The sequence below is a fragment of the Urocampus carinirostris genome, chromosome 7 (assembly GCF_059441175.1).
Source record: "Urocampus carinirostris isolate Australia breed hairy pipefish chromosome 7, RoL_Ucar_1.0, whole genome shotgun sequence".
Classification (NCBI taxonomy): Eukaryota; Metazoa; Chordata; class Actinopteri; order Syngnathiformes; family Syngnathidae; genus Urocampus; species Urocampus carinirostris.
Window position 1 is genome coordinate 35,123,520 of NC_142355.1, and position 6,000 is coordinate 35,129,519.

General features: G+C 39.6%; 1 pseudogene; it reads left to right on the forward strand.

Moving 5' to 3' along the window:
• Positions 1-5,478: 5,478 nt before the first annotated feature.
• LOC148363132 (U2 spliceosomal RNA) lies at positions 5,479-5,624 on the forward strand (annotated as a pseudogene).
• Positions 5,625-6,000: the final 376 nt, after the last annotated feature.

The following is a 6,000-nucleotide window of genomic DNA, read 5'->3' on the forward strand; positions in this document are numbered from 1 at the left end:
AGACAAGAAAGTTTGATCACATGACCCAGATTTTAGCTAACCTGCATTGGCTCCCTAAGATGTGATTTAAAGGTTCTGTTGGTAGTATACAAAATCATGCATGGACCTGCTCCCACATATCTTTCAGATTTAATTTCCCCCTATGTTCCGGTCCGGAGCCTTCGCTTTGAAAATGCTGGTCTAGTCGTGATCCCAAGAGCCTAGAAGATATCCGCAGGTTCGAGGGCGTTCTCCATCCGGGCCCCAGTGCTGTGGAATGCTCTTCCCCCTGAGATTCGATCTGCAACCTCAGTGGAACTGTTTAAATCAAGGCTTAAAACACACTTCTATTCTACAGCATATGAATAACCTATATTTTATGTTGACAATATTTGTGTATTATTTGTTATTGCAACATCCATTGCAGCCTGGTCATCCTGGAAGGGGATTTCCTCATGTGCGGTCCCGAATCAAGGTTTCTTCATTTTCCTCATGTTGAGGTTTTTCAGTTTTTCCTTGCCCTCATGTAGGTTTTAGATCAGGGGATGGTGTAATAATAGTGGTTTGCAATAATCTATGGTCTGTGCAGCCATTTGACACTCTTTGTGATTAAGGGCTATACAAAGAAGCATGACTTGACTTTAACACCAATGTATCCCCACTTAGGGAGGCGCCATGTTTTTCTGGACCCGCGCCGTGCATCACTGGCCCTCGCTCATACCAGACAGTTTATTGGTCAAATATTACACATTGGGGTTTTAAAGATATTGTAAATGCAAAAATATTTGACTATTTAAACAAACTCACCTGGTCCGTGAACACTGCATCACTGGTTAAGAGGGCACAGCAGCGCCTGTACTTCCTGCGGAGGATGAGGAGAGCCCACCTGCCCCGACCTTCCCTCATCGCATTCTACAGGGGCACCATAGAGAGTATCCTGACCAGCTGTATCTCTGTGTGGTGTGGAGGCTGCAGCGCTACCGACTGGGGTAGTGTGAGGAGGGTAACGAGGACAGCAGAGAAAATAATCGGGACTACACTTCCCTCCATTCAGGACATTGGCCAGAAGCGCTGCCTATCCCATGCTAAGAACATTATCGGGGACCCCTCTCACCCCCATCATGGACTGTTCACTCTGCTAGACTCTGGGAAGAGGTACTGCAGTGTGCGGTGCAGGACCACCAGGTTCCGCAGTAGTCTAGTCCCCCTGGCCATTAGACTGTTAAATGGTCAATCTAACATATAGTTAACCTAAATCTAAACGGCTGCTAATCTGACTTTTTGCACTACTGGCAGTTCTTTATAGCTTGCCACTCCTTGCACATTTGCTCTCTGCACTATTGTACTTACAGCGTTATTGTTACAGTGTTAATGTTACTGTTTACCTGACTTGTTAACCTGACTGCCTATTTTGCACATCTGTTTAGCTACTCCTCTTGCACTATCGGCACTATGGTAAAATACTATACGTAGCCATAATACAATACAACTTTTGTTTATATCTGTACATTCAAGGAAATTGTGCGGGTCAGATGTATCGACATTTCGTTCTGTATACACGTGTACTAGAATGACAATAAAGTAGATCTGAATCTGAATCTTTTTGTTTCCGTTTCTATATCATAATAAGAAAATGTACACTACTGGGACAACAAAATTGGATTGATTGGTAGATGGCTACAAGTTTGCCTATTTTAGGTACCGAATGCATGTCATCGTTAATACAAGAAAAAAAAACAATTTAATATTACACACATATATATATATATATATATATATATATATATATATATATATATTCATATCTATTCATATAGAAACATAATAAAACAAATACAATACTACAAGGGCAGCACCGTAGCGCAGTGGTTAGCACGTGTGCGGCAAAGTTCTGAAGTCATGAGATCGAACCTCCTGTGTGGAGTTTGCATGTTCTCCCCATGCTTGCGTAGGTTTACTCCGGGCATTCCGGTTTCCTCCCACATTCCAAAAATATGCATGTCAGGTTAATTGGCCAGTCCAAATTGTCCCTAGGTGTGAATGAGTGAGCGAATTGTCTGTCCCTGTGTGCCCTGCGACTGGCTGGCAACCAGTTCAGGGTGTCCCCTGCCCTCTGCCCGAAGACAACTGGGATGGGCTCCAGCACCCCCGCAACCCTACTGAAGACAAGCGGTGCAGATAATGGATGGATGGATTGACAATACTACAAACGGGCAAAATTGTCTGATATGTCATCAATTTAGGAAATAAATAATTCCTATAAAAGTGTTTGCTTTTACAATATTAAAATTCTTGAAATAAACAAAATATTTTTTCTGTTTTCCATATCAGATGGTGTTACTCTTTTTAAGCCAATTTTTTACTTAAAAGACAAGATAAAAGTAGTGACATTTAGTTTCTACTTATGGTAATGTAGGCAATTTTTTACCAATTATCATAATGTTCGTTTAATCCCTTAATCGTTGGTTGCTCTCTACCCAGTCTGGAGGACATTGCCTGCTCTCGCTACCTCAGCAGAGCAGAAAACATCATCAAGGACTTTTCTCACACCGGCCACCACCTCTTTGACCTGTTGCCTTCCAGCAGATGCTACAGGTCACACAAAACAAAAACAAACAGACTCAGAGATAGTTTCTTCCCCAGAGCCATTACCATCCTTAACACAAAAAAAAACTACCTCATACAGAAGTAAAATTGTACTCATGCCTATGCTCACTTTGCACAATGTTGCCTATTTTTGCAATGCATATTGCACTAATACAATTCCAAAACTGTATGTAACATCCTACATGCCCACATTTCTTGTGTAGATATTGTGTAAATTATAAGCTTTGTCTTCTTTGTTCCTTTATATTGTGTAAATCATAACCTTTATCTTCTTTTTTTTCTTTTATCCTCACCGTGAGACTAGAGTGCCACGTCCAATTTCGTTGTCACAATATGTTCAACCCATTTTGTAACAATGACAATAAAGCTATATTCTATTCTATATTCTATATTCTTAATGTATGCTTTCATTGTCTAACTACTTCACCCGATTCTAACGTGTGTGTCCTTTCAAAGGTCACTCCAAAGTCATTCTGACATAAAACGCATCACTTTCACTAAGTTTGGTTTGGCTGTCGTCTTTGCAGTTTTTTCGACACGGTACGTGCGTTAGCCAACTAGCAAGATGTGCACTCGCACAAAGAAAAAAAAAAAGCAATTCAGCCTTTGTGGATCAGCTTAGACTCAGAGTGACCTCAAAGCAAAGTAGAGGAATCTTGTGGGCTGCCAAATGGCTGCTTGTTTTTATTGTTTCAGCCCAAAGGCAAAGTGTGTTCCCTGCTGCTCCTGCTAACGAAACTTCGGGCTAATTGTGTTTCTGGTTGAAGTTGAGCTATTTTAAGCATGTTGATGATGTTGTACTTTATTATAACATTTTTATATTTAAATAACTAAAACCTATATGTAGGGATGCAGCAAATGTTTGGCACCGAAAATGTGTTTGCCAGAAATGAGCAAAAGTGCTTTTACGGCTTCGGGCAAAAGAAGAAATAAAACCTAAAAGAGATGTTGTGATGAGGTCACGTCTAAGGTGAGGAGAGCCCCGCCAAGCTAGCTCTCACTCGGGGGCGAGTCGGTGCACAAAGCGGCTGTTTATTTTTCATTCAAAAAGTAAATGGAAGACGCAGTCTAAGCCAACAGGACATTTTTTCAGAAGTTCGTCCGTCTCTCGATTTCCGCTAGCTGTTTTTTTACTAATGTTTTCATATTTACATTAAAGACCTGATTTTGACAGTTGAACATTTTAATTTGTAACCACTCATACTTTATGAGAAATTCAATCAGTTTGTCCACAAAGTTGATTTAACTGGCGCTAAACCATGGAGTCTAATTCACCATTATTATTATATTCTTCACTTACTACGACTACCAAATACCGCACCTTTATCATCGGCAATTCACCCATACTCCTGTTTCATTGTCATTATTCACTCTCCTGTCCATTGAAAAGCTAAGATGCCCCAAACATAATTTAATATGGATATGTACTAATTTATGTGATATCATTATTTATCTATTTACCTTTCATTCTATCGAGCCACTTAAATAAAAGTACAATCTAAGTGCCTGTGTTATTTGCATTTTAGATCTCTCAAAAGTTTTACTTTTTTGTCACTCTATTGTCTGACAAATATTTACAAGAAACTAAATGGCTTTTGTGTTTTATCAAAACATAATCAATGTAACATGTATCATTAGCAAAAAGTATTATGCCTGTCAGTTACCGGTATTGATAATTTTACATTATATCTTTTTTCGCAAGTAAGTGAAAAATGTGTTTATTCTTGTTCAATTTTTAGTTTTTCGGCCAAGTGTCTTATTGAACTTAATTGTGTTTGTTGTTATTGATAACAAAGTAGTAAACACTTAATGCACTGAGATTGGACATGGCACTCTAGGGTAAAAATGATATGTGGCCTTTAAATCAAAATAAAAGATTATAAGGATAAAAAGTACAAAAAATGACAACGTAGTGGTTAGAGACTTTACATTTCCGGTTGTCGGTTTCGGCCCCAATTTTTGATTTGGGTGTATCCCTAATTAAAGTCTTTATTTTAAATGTATATAATTTACAAATCTAATGATGGCAGTTTAAGAATTATAATCATAAATGCAAAAGGTCCCCAGTTCAATATCGGGTGGAAACATATGTAGGCCAAGAGAGGGATGGGCGCCACCAGGCTGTACTTGCCCAAGAGACACCACAGGAAATGTTGCTCCTAGTGGTAGAGGGAGCCAACAAACATGAGATGCACAAAAACTCCCTTATGCTTCAATTCAAATAACATAACCTCATGTGCTGTTTCCTTTCCAGGTTTCTTCATCTTCCTTTTGAGGAGGTTTTTGAGATTTCCCTTGCGCTCACGTAGGTTTCAGATCAGAGGATATTGTAATGATGGTCCGTGCAGCCCTTTGAGACTTTTTGTGATTAAGGGCGTCACAAATAAACATGACTTGACTTGACTGACATTGGGTTGCTGTTCAGAGCCAGCACATGCTGAAGCAAAACAATCAAGAGTTCGGACAGGGGCGTTACAGTACATCATCAACAATGGCCGAAAGATCGGAGAAACAATTCGAGCGTTGCGTGTGAGCACTCGTGTATTTTTTTCGTCCTCGTCGACGTTTCTGTCAACAAGTGCTTGCTTGTGAAATGCAGAGAATGTCCACGTGACTGCCGAGTCATCCCAGAGGTTGTTGAGAGGACAACATCCACTTGGGATAACTGCGAAAAAAAGTGTCAAATCCAGTTGGCTTTGTTCCAGTACCTTAACGCAAAAGACAAAAGAAACCAAGTGCAAAGGAAGAAAGGACGAAAAAGAAACCAGTAGCTAAACATGTGCCATAAACAAAGAAACAGAGAAACAAAAGAAAAAACAAAGGAAGAATATAGGCAAAATGAAACCAGTGGTTTAACGCAGCTTTTAAAAGTGTCAACATGAGCTTGCTGGACTGTGTCCTTCAATGAAGGACATTGTGTACTTTCTATGAAGTCACTATCTTTGATTTTTGCATTTCGGAGATGGAATATGAGCTTGCTCTGTCCACTCCACGCATCGGCCCGGTATTGCAGTACCTAAGGGAACGGTGCATTCGCAATGATCGCAGCAAGGCTTTAGGGCTAGGACCTTAGCTTGGCCTTTTGGCTGAGAGTAAGTGTCCCGGCTCCTAGGCTTTGTAGCGTATTATGAACTGACCGATAACGGATAATGGATAATGAATAACGAAGATAGATCAATAACCCTTAAAAACCCCAAAACCCCAGAAGAAAGACAAAAAGGAAGAATAAAGAAACAAACAAACAAACAAACTGCCTCTTTTGTGAGCAAAAAAAACAAGCACATGAAGAAATCAAAGATGGAAACAAATAAAGGAAAAGGAAAAATGGAGGAAGAAAGACATCATTAATTCCATGCAAAGGAAGAAAAATAAGAAAAAGAATATGAAATAAAGCAGTAGCTCAGCGCAAAAGAA